This window comes from Lissotriton helveticus, chromosome 7 (assembly GCF_964261635.1).
Source record: "Lissotriton helveticus chromosome 7, aLisHel1.1, whole genome shotgun sequence".
Lineage (NCBI taxonomy): Eukaryota > Metazoa > Chordata > Amphibia > Caudata > Salamandridae > Lissotriton > Lissotriton helveticus.
The window spans coordinates 1932205030-1932226789 of record NC_136068.1 but is presented as its reverse complement, the minus strand read 5'-3'; positions in this window follow the sequence as shown (position 1 = coordinate 1932226789).

Sequence of the window (21760 nt, the reverse complement as noted above, 5' to 3'; positions counted from 1 at the left end):
ATGAGTGGGCCAGACTTAGATTCGAGTTTAATGATTAAGTTATCTACTCCCGGAAGAATTAGGGCGGACAAAGAAGTAAAGACATGCTCTTTTTTAATAATTGCAGCTACTCCACCACCCGTCTTTCCTGGAGCCGGATCAACATGTAAGATGTAATATGAATCTGGAAGGGCTGCCAGGATGTCTGGGGGGGAGTCGGTGCTAAGCCAAGTTTCCGTGATGAAAAATATGTCAGGTTTATCATCGAGGAGAAGCAAAAAAATGTCCAATTGGTGGTTAACCAAGGAGCGGGTGTTAAGATACAAAATATGAAGTTCTAGGTTGGGAGCCGTGGTTGAGATGGTACTATAGCTTTGACGGGGATAACAGGCAAAGGCTCAAGTATATGGGAAGAGTCGCGGAGGATATTGAGCTGATTCAGGTAATCCGAAATGGTAGGACAGAGTGGAAGTGTGGCCTGGTATAATGTTTGTAAGTCCTCCGAGGAATACGTGATCATTTGGGCAGGAGGGCAGGACCCAGGGCCCATCAGACGCGGACAGGCGCAGACATGAATGACCCAAGCCCTCAGACTTGCGTGTGCGGCAAGGGTCACAGCGCCTCAGACTGGAGAACACATGAATGACCCAGCCCTCAGACTTGCATGTGCGGCAAGGGTCACAGCACCTCAGACTGGAGAACACATGAATGACCCAAGCCCTCAGACTTGCGTGTGCGGCAAGGGTCACAGCGCCTCAGACTGGAGAACACATGAATGACCCGAGCCCTCAGACTTGCGTGTGCGGCAAGGGTCACTGCGCCTCAGACTGGAGAACACATGAATGACCCGAGCCCTCAGACTTGCGTGTGCGGCAAGGGTCACAGCGCCTCAGACTGGAGAACACATGAATGACCCGAGCCCTCAGACTTGCGTGTGCGGCAAGGGTCACAGCGCCTCAGACTGGAGAACACATGAATGACCCGAGCCCTCAGACTTGCGTGTGCGGCAAGGGTCACAGCGCCTCAGACTGGAGAATACATGAATGACCCGAGCCCTCAGACTTGCGTGTGCGGCAAGGGTCACAGCGCCTCAGACTGGAGAATACATGAATGACCCGAGCCCTCAGACTTGCGTGTGCGGCAAGGGTCACAGCGCCTCAGACTGGAGAACACATGAATGACCCCAGCCCTCAGACTTGCGTGTGCGGCAAGAGTCACAGCACCTCAGACTGGAGAATACATGAATGACCCGATCCCTCAGACTTGCGTGTGCGCCAAGGGTCACAGCGCCTCAGACTGGAGAACACATGAATGACCCCAGCCCTCAGACTTGCGTGTGTGGCAAGGGTCACAGCGCCTCAGACTGGAGAACACATGAATGACTCAAGCCGTCAGACTTGCGTGTGCGGCAAGGGAGAGGTGTGGCGCCGCGGCCAGGGCGACTGACGCTGGAATCTGGGGACCACGGTTCGATCCCCGGCTCCGGTGGCAGGTTGGCCCAGCACCATGTGACTCTGGGCAATAGCTCGCTTAATCTTCCCGACGGCCCCCAGCGCCTAGAGACCCTTACGGGTGATTGTGCGCTTTACAAATGTGGACTTTACTTTACTTTGTGTGCGGCAAGGGTCACAGCGCCTCAAACTGGAGAACATATGAAAGACCCGAGCCCTCAGACTTGCGTGTGCGGCAAGGGTCACAGCGCCTCAGACTGGAGAACACATAAAAAACCCGAGCCCTCAGACTTGCGTGTGCTGCAAGGGTCACAGCGCCTCAGACTGGAGAATACTTGAATGACCCGAGCCCTCACACTTGCGTGTGCTGCAAGGGTCACAGCGCCTCAGACTGGAGAATACATGAATGACCCGAGCCCTCAGACTTGCGTGTGCGGCAACGGTCACAGCGCCTCAGACTGGAGAATACATGAATGACCCGAACCCTCAGACTTGCGTGTGCAGCAAGGGTCACAGCGCCTCAGACTGGAGAACACTTGAATGACCCCAGCCCTCAGACTTGCATGTGCGGCAAGGGTCACAGCGCCTCAGACGGGAGAACACATGAATGACCCCAGCCCTCAGACTTGCATGTGCGGCAAGGGTCACAGCGCCTCAGACTGGAGAACACATGAATGACCCCAGCCCTCAGACTTGGGTGTGCGGCAAGGGTCACAGCGCCTCAGACTGGAGAACACATGAATGACCCCAGCCCTCAGACTTGCGTGTGCGGCAAGGGTCACATCGCCTCAGACTGGAGAACACATGAATGACCCCAGCCCTCAGACTTGCGTGTGCGGCAAGGGTCACAGCGCCTCAGACTGGAGAACACATGAATGACCCCAGCCCTCAGACTTGCGTGTGCGGCAAGGGTCACAGTGCCTCAGACTGGAGAACAGATGAATGACCCGAGCCCTCAGACTTGCGTGTGCGGCAAGGGTCACGGCGCCTCAGACTGGAGAACACATGAATGACCCAGCCCTCAGACTTGCGTGTGCGGCAAGGGTCACAGCGCCTCGGACTGGAGAAGACATGAATGACCCCAGCCCTCAGACTTGCGTGAGCGGCAAGGGTCACAGCGCCTCAGACTGGAGAACACAAGAATGACCCAAGCCCTCAGACTTGCGTGTGCGGCAAGGTTCACATCGCCTCAGACTGGAGAACACATGAATGACCCCAGCCCTCAGACTTGCGTGTGCGGCAAGGGTCACAGCGTCTCAGACTGGAGAACACATGAATGACCCATGCCCTCAGATTTGGGTGTGCGGCAAGGGTCACAGCGCCTCAGACTGGAGAACACATAATTGACCCGAGGCCTCAGACTTGCGTGTGCGGCAAGGGTCACAGCGCCTCAGACTGGAGAACACATGAATGATGTGGTATATAAATAAATAATACCGGATCTAGGTTTTACTGGACATAGCAATAACAGATAGCTCAATAAATAAGAGTCAAGATTCGAGGTAGTAGGAGTTTGCAGGTTTAATACAGCATAAAGGACAGGAACAGGACAACCTGCACGGGAACAGGATGGCAGCGCTGCCGGGGGCAGGATCAGAATCGGCACAACATTTAATAACAGTGCACAAATATATATACTAAAACAGTTACATTACAATGAATTACAGTAGGCGGAGCAGTGGGTGTGGTCAATAGCAGTCGCGAAAGATAAGGGTGAAAATGGGTGTAAAAGGGGCGTATACATAGACATGTGATGTAAACGTAACAGAATATGTCATAAATGGGGAGGAAACATGGAGGGGGCTACCTAAGGAGCCGGGACCTCTAACCTAATGGTGCGCGCAAGCTGACAATGACGTGTTACTAGGAGAAGCTGGGGGCTATGAACTCTGTGCTAGGAGCAGAGACTGAAGTCTGGAGAGTCAGGGCGACATGTACCTAAACAGTATCTAGTATCTGATGTTTAGAGAACATGTTGATATAAACTAAGAGTCAGGAGGGGAGAGGCTAACGGACTCTAAGACTGGAGCATGCATTATTCTACATGTAGTGCGTGATGAAGAATATTAAATGACCATTAAATGCAGTATTTCTCTTACATGGAGACGTAAAGGCTAGACAATGACGGAAACTATTGATGCGATTCAGTAGCTTAGGAATGCAGAGAAGGGGGGCTGGACTGATAACTAGAATCATAACATACTCTTGGCAGACTCGTAGGCAGAGCCAGGCTGAGCCGGGCACTGTGAGGCAGGAAGTAAGTGAAGGGTCGAGGATACAGGTGGGGGCTGTATCGCTCCTCAGCGAGGCTCAGGAGACAGGAGCTGAATCTGGTGTCCGGGCCCTTTTGAGGCCTAGAAACGGGGACTTTACAATGAAATAACGTGCACACTGAGAAACGTGGCAACGTAACTTTACATAGGCCTGATACTCGTAGCTTTCACGAGAACTGGAAACTGGCATACTAGTGATGGACACAACTGTAATTGCGTCTTTAATCGAACATGGGGAATACATATGCATATTAATCATGCACACATAACATAAGATGGAGGACACGTAGGGACACAGAACATGGCAAAATTTACTTTTCCACATTCCCTCCTTGTCACTACGTTTCCATCAGGAAACATCAATATTCATGATACCATCTATCATTTCATACAGTATCATTTGCTCGTCTCGAGTTTTCTTGGAACTGGATTTAGGACGGGACTTGGGACTAGGAACACATGATGTAGCACAAATGCCGCAAATCGCAGGGCCACATTGTAAACAGAGGCAGCAACTGAATATGATCGCTACTGCAATACCCAGAAATGACAATACTTTCCATCCCCAGGCGGAAATTATATTCCAGAACCAATCAGGCAATCAGGTGCCTGGATCTTGGTGTAACATATGGGCAATTTTATGGAGTCTGGTAATAGCTGAATAAACAGACGGCGCGTTATTAGGAATGAAAATGCAGCAACTAGATCCGATGACTCTACAGGCCCCGCCCCTATCGGCCAGTATGACGTCAAGGACGAGACGATTCTGGAGCACGACAATTCTCATAAAGGATTGTTCTTCGGTTAAGTTACCTAGAGCAGAAGTAGTCTCAATCACTACTGCTTCAAGTGTTCTGGTTAATCTACGTATCAGTTTACTATTTACAACAGTACCTAAGTAGGGGAAGACACCTTTATTGATATCTATGTATTGTTCTAGAACAGTTTCAGTATAATCGACAATCGGGAGATTTCTCTTGTGTCTAGTATGTACTAGGTGGGAATTCCTATGATAGTCAGGTGGGGCTAGGAAAACTGGTGGCAGTAGGAAGGCAATGTAACATGTTCCCTCCCAATCGAGGGGCAGACGAACATATGCGGTCTGACCACAAACAAAATAAGAATGACGTGAAGCTTTGAAAATAGATTTCCCACTGTCACTATACTTGACAATAGTAGTACAATCACTATGGCCTACATGTACGGAACCATTATTTCGGACACATAATTCACCTTTGACTGGTAGTACTGAAATAGCAGGTAAGTCTGGAGTAGAATCAGACTGAACATTCAGGACCATGAAATTCGAAGAATAATTACCTAGATTATAAACTTCATTCTCTAGATCTAACCCTGTTCTGTGGGGAAGACCTTGCTTGTCTGGGAAACATGTACTGTTCAGAAAAGACATATCTGTTGAGGATGACGTTAACGTGGACCATGCTCCACACGAACCATTATGTGAAAATGGATAAGGAAAGAGTGGCAGAACTCCCTTCGGTGTCTGGAAAGGGGGGAGTCGACCACACACCCAACAATTTGTGGCATTGTTGGTCTGGTGTGAATAATGTAACATGCGGATAAAAGAGTTATTACGCATAGCAAGACGATAAGAAAGTTCATGAGGAGGCAGATCACTAAACGTGTGCTCTACTGTAACATTAGCAGACTTATTTACATGAGAAACTGAAAAACACAAATAAAATGCATAACTGGTGCAGGAGATCATAATGCTGAAATATAGCAGAAAACATAAAATAATAGTGCAACTTCTAGAGTTCTCACTAACTCTCTCTCTGTGGGGGTCTATTATATACATGTCAGAAACCGGTCTAACCGTTTCACCTAGGGGAGGACTTAGACAATCAAACTGGCTGACTTATTTTACTAGACCTTAGTTTAAGCTTATACTCCTGTTGCGGAGTTTTCTCTAACAGGGAAGGGTTCGTAGCAATGTCTTTTGCGGGACAGTCCTTAAGAATAGTACTTTGGCAGTCTTTAAGATCCTCGGAAATGTTCTTTGAAACAGGTTTCAATCCAAAAAATCTTTTCACATGTGACAAATGGACCCAGCCCTTCCTGCCTTCCAGCTTGACGGCAGTACGGGTGGCCAGGAGGACCTGTCGGGGTTCCTTCCAGCGGGGCTCCAACGGACTTGAACGATCAAAGTTCCTGACCAAAACCATGCATCCGGGAACGATTTCATGCGGTGCCACCTCGGTATTGTCTGGAAATGCGGCAGCAACCTGTGAACGACAAGAGTTGAAGGCAGACATTAAGGAAGCTAGGTAATCTGTCAGCATATTACTTGAAACATCGGTAATACTTCGAGGTTTAGGTGTACCCCACATGTTAGGGGGGGCGGCCGAATACGACCTCATAAGGGGACAGGCCTGATCTAGAATGTGCGACCATGCGCATATAAAACAAGGCAACTGGCAGAGCTACTAGCTAGTCCACACCTTTCTCTTTACATACTTTCGCAATTCGGATTTTCAGGGTCTGATTATGTCTCTCTACGAGACCGGCTGCTTCTGGATGGCGTACACAATGGAACTTCCACTGGTACCCTAACAAAAGGGAAACATGTTTCATCAACTCGGATGAGAATGGCTGGCCGTTGTCAGAATATACGACTCTAGGGAGTCCATAACGGGGGAAGAATTCACGAACCAACTGCTTGGCAGTGGTCGCGGCTGTGTAATCTGGTACTGGATATGCTTCTGTCCACCTGGACAAAGCGCATACCACTACAAGGACATACTTGAAACCTCGACATCGCTCCATCTGAATATAATCCATCTGGAGGACTTCAAAAGGGTGGTCAGGAGGCTGGAATCCACCTTGTTCCACCGGGACACTTTTACCTGGATTAAACTGGCAACATATCATACAAGTACGGACTTTCTGCTTGGCTGCAGCTCGTAAATGCTTGTTGAACCAAATGTTCTGGATACTGTCTAACATAGCTTTTTCTCCTAAATGTGCTGGACTATGTGCGGTATTGATAATGACTTGAACCATGGAGTCGGGGAGAAACCATGTGGCTTTACCCTTCGTTACCCATCCCTGATCTGTCTGGACCCCTCCTTGTTCGGACCATTTCTTGATTTCCTCGGGAGTAGCATGTAACTGGATATCTATGACATCTTGAGTAGGGTCCTTAACTGTCATACAGGTAGTCGGATCTGGAGTGTATGTCGGTGTCTTATTTACTGGAACGTCTGGTGTCTGTGCTGTAAGCTTGGCTGTGCGATCTGCTAGATCATTACCTTGAGAAATAGTGTCAGTAACTTTCGTATGTGCTTTGCATTTCATGATAGCAATGGATGTCGGTAAGTGTATGGCATCTAACAGAGCTTGAATAAGGAGACCATGCTGAATCTTGGTTCCATGAGAAGTCATGAAACCTCTCTCCTGCCAGAGCACTCCGAAGTCGTGTACGACTCCAAATGCGTAACGTGAATCTGTGTAAACATTAACTTTCAGGTTCTTGGCGTGTATGCAGGCTTGTGTCAGAGCAACTAGCTCTGCTGCTTGAGCAGACAGGGTGTCAATACGGTGTGTTTCTATAACTTCAGTGTCAGTAGTCACTGCATACGCGGCTACTAGTTCTCCTGTACTTGTTCTCATACATGAACCATCCACATAAAGTGTCAGGTCTGGATCTGGTAATGGAATATCCGTCAAGTCTTGTCTTGGCTTAGTCATAATGTTAACTACTTCCACACAGTCGTGTGTGGCAGGATTTGAATTAACTGACGGTAACAGTGTGGCAGGATTTAGAACGTTGCAGCGTCTGATTTCTATGTGTGGCTGGAACAGTGTCAATTCATAACCTGTTAAACGTGCAATTGTCAAGTGCTGAGTCTGTGTTCGGTTTAAAAGAACTTCCACGGAGTGTGGGACTTGTACTGTCAAGGAATGTCCTAATACTATGGAATCACTTTGTCTGATAGCTAGTGCTGTGGCTGCAACTGACTTGAGGCACGCAGGCAGAGCCTGGGCTACAGGATCTAATGTGCTCGAAAAATAAGCACAGGGCTTGTATTGTCCTGCTTGATCTTGTGTGAGAACAGATAATGCTGTACCTTCGCGTTCAGTGACAAAAAGTGTAAAAGGCTTACTGTAGTTCGGTGTTGCTAGAACTGGAGCTTGGCATAGAGCCTTCTTTAACTCATTAAAACTAAATGTATGTTCAGATGTCCAAGGGAGGACAGTCGATACGGCTGCCTCCTGTGTCGTTAACTGTATCAGTGGTTTAGCTAGAAATGCATACTGAGGAATCCATTGTCTGCAGTAAGAAGTGAGGCCAATAAAAGCACGTACCTCCTTCTGGGTCTTGGGCTGAGGAAGACTCGCTATTAACTGGATACGGTCGGGTGTCAACTGCCTACCCCTCTTGGACAGTAAGTGGCCTAAATAGATCACTTGCTGGACACAGAATTGAAGCTTAGAAGGGGACACCTTGTGCCCCATCTCGGCAAGGAAATACAAGACTGTAAGGGATGCTCGCTCGCAAGCACGTTCAGAACGGGCTGTGATCAGTAGATCATCGACATACTGGAGCAGGGCAGTGTCAGTTGGCATGTGAATATTGTCTAGTTGTCTCTTAAGTGCTTGACTGTAAATACTTGGACTTTCTGTGAAACCTTGAGGAGCGCGTGTGAACATATAGCTCCTTCCATTTAAACAAAATCCGAAAAGAAACTGGCTGTCTGGATGAATGGGGACACTGAAAAACGCGTTCTTGAGGTCTATGACTGTAAAAAATGAGGCTTCAGAATCAATGGCTGTCAATAGGGAAGAGATATCTGGGACAACTGGGTACTGGGGAATAATACATTTATTAAGCTCTCGGAGATCAATCACTAATCGATATACTGGGGGTGCATTTGGATCAGTACGTTTCATGACTGGAATGATCGGAGAATTACATACATTGGAGTCAGTTTTTACAACTACTCCTTGAGCGATGAGCTCGTCAATAATTTTGGATAAGGCTGCTACAGCCTCAGGTGGCAATCTGTACTGCCTGATTCGTGGTAACACTACACCTGGCTTGAGAGTCACACGATGGGGTGTGATTTGCATATAACCAACATCAGTTGGACCTTGTGCCCATAGATGCTGCGGAACATTAGACAATCTCGGATCAAAATCTCGTAATACATAGTGACCCTTGAAGTCACGTAGGAACAATCGTATTCCCTCGGGGGAGCAGCATATGACTGCACCTAATTCTTTCAGTGTCTTAATGCCTAACAGATTTTCTGGACATGACTTCGTAAGTAACAGATCAGTAGTGCGGGACAATGGACCTACTTCTAGAGTAACTGGCTGAGATATCTCATTTACAATAGGCTTTCCTGAAAATCCAAGGGAAACATTTCTTGAGCCTGAGAGCGGAGCCCCTGGAACTTCGGCGTGACTGATGGTGGTCCTACTTGCCCCTGTATCAATCAAAAACTTTCTGTCTTTCCCTAATACTTGACTATGAACATAGGGACCCTCTTGATCTACAGGTATCTCGATGAGAGGCAAGCCTACCTCCCTCTCTAGGCTGTTTCATGAATATGGCTGATACTCTGGATACTCGGACTGTGCATACTGGTACATCTGCTGTGTAACATGCTGTGTTGCAGCAATAGGCTGCGGTGCTGGAACTGTCTGTTGTGCCTTCTGTGGCTGAGAAGTCTGTGAAACTTGTTCTTGTCTAGGCGGACGTGGTCTTTCTTTAGTTTTACCGGTAGCTATATTATGTTTCAGAACTGCACACTCGTTTATGAAATGACCTGGCTGTTTACAATAATTGCATGTCCCTTTAACGGGAGCTGTAGGATGACTGGCTTGATTCGGACCCCTCTTCTGACTGTCTTGAGGAATAGATTGTGCAACTAGTACTTTCATTTTCGTGTCTTTCATACGTTTTCTTTCATGATCTTGCTCTTCTCTGATTCTATTCTGGTGGTATTGGAGCATCTGTAACATCTGGGACGGGGTATTAGCTTGCCAGGTACTTTCGACTTTCAAAACTCGATTCTTAACTTGTGGACTTGAATTCTCGACTAATTTAGTAACAAAAAGATGAGGGTATGACTCGCTACTTGTCTTGAGGCCACTGTTTATACTAAAACATTTCTCGAATCTAGAATAAAAATCACTAGTGTCTTCGTCTTGTTTCTGTTTACAGGCTGAGATTGCATCCCAGTCTTCCTTTTTAGTGGCTAATAATCTTGGCAAAACTTGTATTAACAGTTCTGGTAATTCTTTACATTTCTCTCCTAGACCGGTACCTGGTACTCGTATCTTGTCTTCAGCTTCGAGAACTGCCCAATCGATCTTTTTCTCTCCCACCTCCCAATCTTTTTCCTTGAGTTTTTCATATACCCCTGCGGGCAACAGGACTTTTAACATTTTAATTATATCTGGATACGTGTATTCTCCCATACGGAGCATGTCCTTTAATTCTCGGTGGAACCCTGCTGGATCTTTATCATGACAGGGAATTAACTTTTTCATCTCTAAGAGTTCCATCTTTGTAATCGGAGTGTAAACAAACACTCGTTGCATTTCACCATCTGTTGTCCTAACTGGGTGTACTTCTCGTAACGGATTCTGTCTGTCTATGTAAAACGGTTTACTTTCTGGAGGTGAGACATGAACAAAATGCGGGTTCAAAAACATACTATATTTGTGGCGCTGTTCTAGAATGACACTAATTAAATCGGTACCTAAACCTTTCCATCTATACTGGAGTAACTCGTTCAGGACATCGTGTAACGGACCTGGATCAGAATGTTGACCCTCATACAATGTAATGAGGTGCTGGATCATATACATACCCACCAGTCGCTGCTCGGCTGGGGGCAATTTCAGGAACATTTGTGCCACTATTTCGTCTGGAAAAGTGGTAGAATCAGTAATCCATCGGACTGCTGATCGGGCTAGTTCTTGTTCATGCATAGTACTTAATTCACTGTAACCGATTCGTGATTTCAGAATGTGATCGGTAGCTTGAAATACTTGTTCCAGAGAACCTTGTTCTGGTGCTGGATGATGTAAAACTGACTTGTGTTCTAGGCGCAAATGGCGATCTGGAAATCTAGATTTTCCTACATACGCTATTCTAGTGGGATTCTCGTCCTCTACCTCTTCAGTAGAGTCATTTTCTTTCTCGCTTACTTGTGCTGCTTTACGTTGTTCGTGTAACTTTAGTATTTCCTTACGAATTTTCTTGTACATACTCTCTATACTACTGATAGTCTTGTGTTTACCCTCGGCTATATTATCACTCCACCTTGTCAGGATTTTCATTTCGGCCGGATCTTTAGTCGGGTAATCTTGTTCTCTTATTAGACAATTAATCAGAAACTTTAATATCATGAGCTGGATCTCAGCTTTCCTTTGAGACATGGCTTCGCCAATACTTTCTGGATCATCCCCTGTACGGATGAAACGATATATTCTGTCTAGATCTCCTTTCATATCTGGTAGGGTGTCTAAATACCCGGTCACCCGTCTTACACGGATGGAATATATTACTGTACTATCATCACCTGCAACTGGATCATAGCGGCATTCAGTGAGAGCTCGTCGGATTTCTGCAACGGACTTAAATTTGGGCGTACGCTGTAACGCACATTCATGTAACTCGGCCAACGTTCTACGTTGGTGCGGTGGCGGGGTACCAGGAGGACCTCCTCCTGCGGCCCCTAAACTGGAATCGTCGACTGATACTCTTCGTACCAGCGCGGCGGGAAATTGTAATGTAGGCTGGACCGGGGGTACCGTAGCAGGTACTGCAAGAGGTGCCCCGGTGTCTGGGGGAGCAGGAATTGCCTGATTTACAGGGACTGGCGGAACAGGATTTGCATATTCCGGGACTGTGTCGTCCAAATAGGACGAGATGAAAATATCAGCTGCGGTCGGTTTGTGACGTAGCTTAGTCGGAACTAGTGGTGGCGGAAAATTACTGGATGCCTCCGGGGTTGCTTTTGGCAAGCCCTCGGCAAGAAGAGGATACATACCCTTGATGAGGGCATGCCTCTGTCTGTCTGACTGTTCTGTTTTAACTCGTTCACCTATCTCGATTAGTTCCCTTTCCTGGGCTCGTTCCAAGGATTTTCTACTTAGTTCTGACTTTCTGATTTCTTTTTCGGTTCTTTTATGAGATTCTTTGCGCCATAACTCGATGGCATCTTTCTGTGACTGTCTGGCTTTCTTTTTCCATAATGCTTCTTCTACTCTCATGATGCACTCGGCATCCCACGTACCTGATACGGGCCATCTATACTTTTCCTCTAACTCTTTGGTATACTCTACCCATAAATCTAGATATAATATGGCACTTATGCCATGCTTCTGATACATAAAATGACCTGGACTGTCCCTAGGCGGGACAGGAACTGCTGCTTCTAGCAGACCTTTTCTAGTTTTTAACTGACGTAATTTCGAGAATAAGGGCATGACTGAACTGTAATCTAGACACAATACAATACACAATGAACACGATAATTACTTCACATTCATACCACGACATTAAAATACATGAAGAATATTTAAAATAACAGTTCGAACAGAATACTACCTGGAATACTGAAAACAGAATACATGAATTTTCTCGAGAACAGAACTGACTAGAACAGAAACTAGATGCACTGCTGAAACAGTACGAAACTTACCGGTCTCATAAAGAGACACGTCAGGACCCGCATCCACCGAAGTGGACACTTCGTTTTGGGTCTGTGTACCACCAACCCACGGACCAGAGTCAATTAGATTGACCCTGTCTAGATACTACCCCAGCAATGGTACTCACCGGGCAGCAAGAACGGAAGGCCTCGGACTGGACTGGACTGCTTCGACGCCGGACGGACGAACTTCGAACTTCTGTTACGGGTGGGCCTCCGGATACCTCGGACCTTGGACTCTCGGCTGGGCTCTGGTCGGGACTCGCCGCGTTCCTCCACCGCCTCGTCTGGATGCTGGACCACCACCTCCGTCTCCTCCGTGGGCCTGAGGGATACTTGAAGCAGAAATATCTGCACGTGCACGGTATGGTTCCGTCACGGCTGCAGAGGGTCAGGGGGCCGGCGTGGCTTCACCGGCGCGTGGGGAAAGGGCAAGTCCCTGTTCGGGTGCCATTATGTGGTATATAAATAAATAATACCGGATCTAGGTTTTACTGGACATAGCAATAACAGATAGCTCAATAAATAAGAGTCAAGATTCGAGGTAGTAGGAGTTTGCAGGTTTAATACAGCATAAAGGACAGGAACAGGACAACCTGCACGGGAACAGGATGGCAGCGCTGCCGGGGGCAGGATCAGAATCGGCACAACATTTAATAACAGTGCACAAATATATATACTAAAACAGTTACATTACAATGAATTACAGTAGGCGGAGCAGTGGGTGTGGTCAATAGCAGTCGCGAAAGATAAGGGTGAAAATGGGTGTAACAGGGGCGTATACATAGACATGTGATGTAAACGTAACAGAATATGTCATAAATGGGGCGGAAACATGGAGGGGGCTACCTAAGGAGCCGGGACCTCTAACCTAATGGTGCGCGCAAGCTGACAATGACGTGTTACTAGGAGAAGCTGGGGGCTATGAACTCTGTGCTAGGAGCAGAGACTGAAGTCTGGAGAGTCAGGGCGACATGTACCTAAACAGTATCTAGTATCTGATGTTTAGAGAACATGTTGATATAAACTAAGAGTCAGGAGGGGAGAGGCTAACGGACTCTAAGACTGGAGCATGCATTATTCTACATGTAGTGCGTGATGAAGAATATTAAATGACCATTAAATGCAGTATTTCTCTTACATGGAGACGTAAAGGCTAGACAATGACGGAAACTATTGATGCGATTCAGTAGCTTAGGAATGCAGAGAAGGGGGGCTGGACTGATAACTAGAATCATAACATACTCTTGGCAGACTCGTAGGCAGAGCCAGGCTGAGCCGGGCACTGTGAGGCAGGAAGTAAGTGAAGGGTCGAGGATACAGGTGGGGGCTGTATCGCTCCTCAGCGAGGCTCAGGAGACAGGAGCTGAATCTGGTGTCCGGGCCCTTTTGAGGCCTAGAAACGGGGACTTTACAATGAAATAACGTGCACACTGAGAAACGTGGCAACGTAACTTTACATAGGCCTGATACTCGTAGCTTTCACGAGAACTGGAAACTGGCATACTAGTGATGGACACAACTGTAATTGCGTCTTTAATCAAACATGGGGGATACATATGCATATTTAATCATGCACACATAACATAAGATGGAGGACACGTAGGGACACAGAACATGGCAAAATTTACTTTTCCACATTGACCCGAGCCCTCAGACTTGCGTGTGCGGCAAGGGTCACAGCGCCTCAGACTGGAGAACACATGAATGACCCCAGCCCTCAGACTTGCATGTGCGGCAAGGGTCACAGCGCCTCAGACTGGAGAATACATGAATGACCCAAGCCCTCAGACTTGCGTGTGCGGCAAGGGTCACAGCGCCTCAGACTGGAGAATTTTTGAATGACCCAAGCCCTCAGACTTGCGTGTGCGGCAAGGGTCACAGCGCCTCAGACTGGAGAATACATGAATGACCCAAGCCCTCAGACTTCCGTGTGCGGCAAGGGTTACAGCACCTCAGACTGGAGAATACATGAATGACCCAAGCCCTCAGACTTGCGTGTGCGGCAAGGGTCACAGCGCCTCAGACTGGAGAACACATGAATGACCCGAGCCCTCAGACTTGCGTGTGCGGCAAGGGTCACAGCGCCTCAGACTGGAGAACACATGAATGACCCCAGCCCTCAGACTTGCATGTGCGGCAAGGGTCACAGCGCCTCAGACTGGAGAACACATGAATGACCCCAGCCCTCAGACTTGCGTGTGCGGCAAGGGTCACAGCGCCTCAGACTGTAGAACACATGAATGACCCCAGCCCTCAGACTTGCGTGTGCGGCAAGGGTCACAGCGCCTCAGACTGGAGAACACATGAATGACCCCAGCCCTCAGACTTGCGTGTGCGGCAAGGGTCACAGCGCCTCAGACTGGAGAACACATGAATGACCCCAGCCCTCAGACTTGCGTGTGCGGCAAGGGTCACAGCGCCTCAGACTGGAGAACACATGAATGACCCCAGCCCTCAGACTTGCATGTGCGGCAAGGGTCACAGCGCCTCAGACTGGAGAACACATGAATGACCCCATCCCTCAGACTTGCGTGTGCGGCAAGGGTCACAGCACCTCAGACTGGAGAACACATGAATGACCCAAGCCCTCAGACTTGCGTGTGCGGCAAGGGTCACAGCGCCTCAGACTGGAGAACACATGAATGACCCAAGCCCTCAGACTTGCGTGTGCGGCAAGGGTCACAGCGCCTCAGACTGGAGAACACATGAATGACCCAGCCCTCAGACTTGCGTGTGCGGAAGGGGTCACAGCGCCTCTGACTGGAGAACACATGAATGACCCCAGCCCTCAGACTTGCGTGTGCGGCAAGGGTCACAGCGCCTCAGACTGGAGAACACAAGAATGACCCAAGCCCTCAGACTTGCGTGTGCGGCAAGGGTCATAGCGCCTCAGACTGGAGAACACATGAATGACCCGAGCCCTCAGACTTGCGTGTGCGGCAAGGGTCACAGCGCCTCAGACTGGAGAACACATGAATGACCCAAGCCCTCAGACTTGCGTGTGCGGCAAGGGTCACAGCACCTCAGACTCGAGAACACATGAATGACTCGAGCCCTCAGACTTGCGTGTGCGACAAGGGTCACAGCGCCTCGGACTGGAGAACACATGAATGACCCGAGCCCTCAGACTGGCGTGTGCGGCAAGGGTCACAGCGCCTCAGACTGGAGAACACATGAATGACCCAAGCCCTCAGACTTGCGTGTGCGGCAAGGGTCACAGCGCCTCAGACTGGAGAACACATGAATGACCCGAGTCCTCAGACTTGCGTGTGCAGCAAGGGTCACAGCGCCTCAGACTGGAGAACACATGAATGACCCGAGCCCTCAGACTTGCGTGTGCGGCAAGGGTCACAGCGCCTCAGACTGGAGAACACATGAATGACCCGAGCCCTCAGACTTGCGTGTGCGGCAAGGGTCACAGAGAACACATGAATGACTCAAGCCCTCAGACTTGCGTGTGCCGCAAGGGTTACAGAGCCTCAGACTGGAGAACACATGAATGACCCGAGCCCTCAGACTTGCGTGTGCGGCAAGGGTCACAGCGCCTCAGACTGGAGAACACATAAATGACCCGAGCCCTCAGACTTGCGTGTGCAGCAAGGGTCACAGCGCCTCAGACTGGAGACCACATGAATGACCCAAGCCGTCAGACTTGCGTGTGCGGCAAGGGTCACAGCGCTTCAGACTGGAGACCACATGAATGACCCGAGCCCTCAGACTTGCGTGTGCGGCAAGGGTGACAGCGCCTCAGACTGGAGAACACATGAATGACCCGAGCCCTCAGACTTGCGTGTGCGGCAAGGGTCACAGCGCCTCAGACTGGAGAACACATGAATGACCCGAGCCCTCAGACTTGCGTGTGCGGCAAGGGTCACAGCGCCTCAGACTGGAGAACACATGAATGACCCGAGCCCTCAGACTTGCGTGTGCGGCAAGGGTCACAGCGCCTCAGACTGGAGAACACATGAATGACTCGAGCCCTCAGACTTGCGTGTGCGGCAAGGGTTACAGCGCCTCAGACTGGAGAACACATGAATGACCCCAGCCCTCAGACTTGCGTGTGCGGCAAGGGTCACAGCGCCTCAGACTGGAGAACACATGAATGACTGTTAGACGGGGACCCGGAGGGTCGGCCGAATACTGGGGGAGAGGCCTCCGATGATGGCCGTCTCCGGCGATCGTACAGACAAGTCACTACCCTCCCCACAGATAGACACCACACAAGGATGAGATCAACACGCTTTATATAGGATTCTTGCGGCAAGGTTATCAGCGGTACAGGAGATTCAGGACTCGAGGGTCCTCTCAATTCTAGTCTCTGTAGGGAAAGGGGGTAGCGGGACAGTCTTGGTACCGGATCGGTACAGGGGGTGGCAGGAGGGAAGCTCACAATCCTCGAGCTTAGGAGTCTGCAAGGTCGGGCCGCGGCAGCGCCAGCCGGCTAGGAGGAAGGTCTACAACGAAGGGGCCGCGGAAGCGCCAGCAGGCCGAGGCGATGGTTCCAATGGCAGAGGGCCGCGGCAGCGCCAGCCGGCCGAGATGATGGTTCACGTGGCTGAGGGCCGCAGCAGCGCCAGCAGGCCAAGATGATGGTTTCACAAGGCAGAGGGCCGCGGCAGCGCCAGCAGGCCAAGATGATGGTTTCACAAGGCAGAGGGCCGCGGCAGTGCCAGCAGGCCAAGATGATGGTTTCACGAGGCAGAGGGCCGCAGCAGCGCCAGCAGGCCAAGATGATGGTTCACGTGGCTGAGGGCCGCGGCAGCGCCAGCCGGCCGAGATGATGGTTCACGTGGCTGAGGGCCGCGGCAGCGCCAGCAGGCCAAGATGATGGTTTCACGAGGCAGAGGGCCGCGGCAGCGCCAGCAGGTCAAGATGATGGTTTCACGAGGCAGAGGGCCGCGGCAGCGCCAGCAGGCCAAGGTGAAGGGTTCACAGGGCAGGGCTGCGGCAGCGCCAGCAGTCCGTCAAGGATGAGTTCTTCTCGGTGTCTCTCGACTCCAGGATACAACTGCCTTCCTGGTCTGGAGCTGCCCCAGTTATAGGTCTTGTTCCCTTTGATGTCCGGACCCTCGCGCCTGGAGGTCGGGAGGTCCGGAATGAGGGAGTCCCGACACCCAGCAGGGGGGTGGAGCCAGCGCCCAGGGAGGCCGGGGGTGATCGACACCTGGCGGAGGAGAGCCGTTGACGCCTCCTTCTTTCATTGACCTGCCAAGTGGTCTCTTTACCTCCTGTGTGGAGGTTGGTGCCTCGATGTCGGGGCCTGGCCAGGCCCAGGGTTGGGGTCGATTCGAGGCCACGTGGCCTCGTGCTGTAGTGTCCAAAGATGGCTGCCGGGCCGGGGCCATGGTGCTGACGGGGACCAGGGCCAGCCGGTACGGGAAGGTTCAGGAGCTGGAGTCCCGTTGTGGACGGGTTGTGGGTTACCTCGGGGGGTTGCCGGGGTGGCTCTTGCTGGGGATTCAGGGAGAGCCGGGGTCCGGGCCCTGTTGTGCGGAGGGGGGACGGCCCGGCTACGAGGCCTGTCCAACATGCGTCCCCCCCAGCTGAAGGCAGGGAGAGTCAGCCATCCTCTTGGGGACTCTCCTCGCCGAGGCGGAAAAAGCGTGACAGGCCGTCTGCGTTGGCGTGGTCCTGGCCTGGACGATGCTCCACAGTGAAGTCCATCCCCTGTAGGGAGATGGACCAGCGCAACAGTTTCGGGTTTCCCCCCCGCATCTGCATCAGCCATTGCAGGGGTCGGTGGTCTGTCTGCACCCGAAAGTGGGTGCCGAAGAGGTAGGACCGGAGCTTCTTGAGGGCCCATACTACGGCGAAGGCCTCCCTCTCGATGGTGCTCCAGCACTGTTCCCGGGCCAGCAGGCGTCGGCTGATGAATGCCACTGGCTGATCGACTCCCTCGGTGTTGAGTTGGGAGAGGACGGCCCCCACGCCATGATCGGAGGCGTCCGTCTGTACGATGAATTCCCGGCCGTAGTCGGGAGCCTGGAGCACGGGGGCAGTGCACATGGCGGCCTTCAGCTTCTCGAAGGCCGATTGGCAGTCCGGAGTCCAGTTGACTGTTTTGGGGTTCTTCTTGGATGTGAGCTCCGTGAGGGGCCCCACGATGCTGCCATAGTCCTTCACAAACCGCCGGTAGTACCCGGTGAGTCCCAGGAAGGCCCGGACCTCGGTTTGGGTCGTAGGGGGTTGCCAGGCCTGGATGGCAGCGATCTTGAGCTGGAGGGGGGCCACCAGACCGCTTCCCACTTGGTGTCCTAGGTAGGTCACGGACCCTTGGCCAACCTGACATTTGCTGGCCTTGATGGTGAGCCCGGCCTGCTGGAGGGCGTGTAGAACTTCCCGCAGGTGGCGGAGGTGGTCGGTCCAGTGGTGACTGTACACAGCGATGTCGTCCAGGTAGGCGGCGCTGAATTCTTCGAGGCCCGCCAGTACCTGGTTCACGAGTCGTTGAAATGTTGCCGGAGCGTTTTTCATGCCGAATGGCATCACCCTGAAGTGGTAGTGACCGTCCGGGGTAGAGAAGGCGGATCGTTCTTGGGCCCTGGGGGTGAGGCCGATTTGCCAGTAGCCCGCTGTTAAATCGAAGATGCTCAGGTAGCGGGCGGCCCCCATACGGTCAATTAGCTCATCTGCCCGGGGGATAGGGTGAGCGTCGGTCCTGGTAACGGCATTCAGTCCCCGGTAGTCCACACAGAACCGGAGTTCAGGGGCAACGCCCGGGGCGGCGGCCTTGGGGACCAGGACGACTGGGCTGGCCCAGGGGCTGTCAGAGGGTTCGATCACTCCCAGTGCCAGCATCTTGGACACCTCGGTCTGGATGCAGGTGCGCACCCGATCTGGTACGCGGTACGCCCTGTGGCGAAAAGGGGGGCTGTCCCCGGTGTCCACATCGTGAAGGCACCAGGGGGTGACCCCAGGGGTGAGAGAGAACAAGGATGCGAATCGTGTCAGGAGAGCTTGACAGTCTTGGCGTTGCTCCGGGGACAGGGCCTCGGAGAGTCTGACCCCTTCCACGGAGCCATCCTGCTCGAGGGTCCTCAGCAGGTCCGGAAGGGGCTCGGAGTCTTCTTCCGTCCCATTATCGGTAGCCATCAGGAGGCTGAGTTCTGAGCGTACAAAATGGGGCTTGAGTCTGTTGGCTTGGAGGACCCGTAGGGGGTTCCGGGAAGTTTCCATGTCGATTAAGTAGGTGACGGGCCCCTTGCGTTCGATCACCTTGAAGGGTCCGGACCATTTGTCCTGTCCCAGGTGTCCGGCAAGGGGTACATCGTGGGCTAAGTTCAAGAGGAAATCTATGAAGCGGAGGGGCACCACCAGCACCCGACTGGCCCCCAGTTCTGCAATCCTTTGCTCACTGTAGAGCAGGTCATTGTCCCAGTAGATCCAGTGGGCTCCCGTGGTGTCCCCTGCGCTCTGGGCAAGGGCTTGCTGCCGGAGTCCCTCGAGGGAGGGACAGGTTCTTTGTTCTTGTCGGAATTGTTCCTGGGTGGGACCCCCCTCTTGACGCCACTGGGCCAGGTCGGGGAGGTCCTGGAGCCGACCGGGTCCTTCTTCGGTTTGGGCCGGGGGACTTGCTTCTGGGGTGGCCTCCTCTGGGACAATCGCGGGAGGGGGCTCCGGCCACTCGAGTTCCTCTAGACTGGGGACGGCACGGGCGGTCATGGACCGGGTCGTGGCACAGACCCATTCGGGGAGGCCCAGCATCCCCAGGTGCTCTCTCCGTTCGACTGCTGCCCAGGGAGAACTTTCGAGATCGTTCCCCAGGAGGCAATCCACGGGGGCATCATCGCGGACCGTCACTTTCAGCATCCCTGATACTCCTCCCCATTCGAAGGGGACGTAGGCCATTTGACATAGACTTTCTGAGTTGTCGGCCGACCGGACAGGGCAAAGAATGTTCGGCAAGATCTGGTCCGGGGCCACCAGATGATAGCGGACCGCGGTCACACTGGCCCCGGTGTCGCGGAGGGCTTCAGCCCGGCGGCCATTAATGTTGACCCACTGGCTGTACTTCTGCGTGTTGGCGGGAAGGGGGGCCCGAGGGATCAGGTCTCGTTCCCCTAAGCAAACCAGGGACATGGCGGCCGGTTCCCACTCAGGCTGGTCGGTTTCGTACTCTTCTTGGTCTTCTGGGGTTTGCTCTTCCCCCAGGGCTGCAGCAGCGACCTGGCGGGGTATAGTGTTCGGGTTCTTTGGGCAGTTGGGATCATTGGCGTAGTGGCCGGGTCGCTGGCATCGGTGGCAAGTAATGTTGGCTCGGAAGCCTGGTCGCATCAGGGGGTTTCCCCTGCCGGCCAGGGGCGGGGGGTTGCTTGTGGGAGTCACCAGGCCGGTGTCCCTACCCCGACCCTGGCCTCCTCCTCCACGGGGGCGATGGGGCCCTTGGGCAGTTCTGTTCGGTTCGCTGGGTCCGTTTCGGCCAACTCGGGTGCTTTCCCATCGGTCAGCTTCGGCGGCGAGTTGCCGAGGTTCCGTTAGTTTACTGTCCAGGAGGTGCTGCCTGAGTTCGATGAAGCAGTTGTTAGAAAGGTGCTCCCACACAATAAGGTCAAAGAGCTGCTCGTAGGTGGTCACGTTGCTGCCCTTGATCCACCCCTCGAAGGCCCGGCTAAAGAAGTTCACCTACTCCACCCAAGTTGTACCCGGGATCCGTTTGCAGTCGCGAAACCGCTGGCGGTACATCTCGGGTGTGAGTCCGTATCGAGTGAGGAGGGCGGCTTTCATGTGGTGGTAGGATGTCATCAGATGGTCCGGGAGTTGCAGCAGGGCGTCTCGCCCTTCGTTGACAAACCTCCCCCATAACCCGGCTCCCCAGTCGCTCCGGGGAATCCGGTGGGAGGTCATGGCTACCTCGTACGCTTTGAACCATTGCTGGATAACATCGTTCTTGTAGTACTCTCTGACGACATCTTTGGGTATGTGGACCTTGGGGTCTGTAGGAGCAGGAGTGTTCGTGCGCTCGGGGACCCCGAGCTCCTTGTTCTGCTTCCGAATCTCTAGTTCTTTGAGGTTGCGCTCATGTTCGTAGGCTAGCTTCTTCTCTTCTAGCTCTCTCTGCCTTTGTTTCTCTTCTTGCTCCTCTCGGAGCCGTAAGTGTTCCAACGTTATTTTTTGTTCCGCCAATTTGAGCTCTCCATCTAAGCGAAGTCGTGCCAGTTCTAATTCATGTAGCCTGCTTTTTTCCCGTTCCCGGACCTCTTCTGGGGAGAGACCCGATCTTCTTTCTTCCGTCGGCGTGGGGCTTGTTTCGGGTGTCTCGTGGCTTTCTGTTTGGGGTACGGTCGTACCCGTCTCCGCCCAAGATTCCAGGGCTCGTTTGAAGTCCTCTTTCGTGCTCAGTCCTGTGGTTGAAATGCCTAAT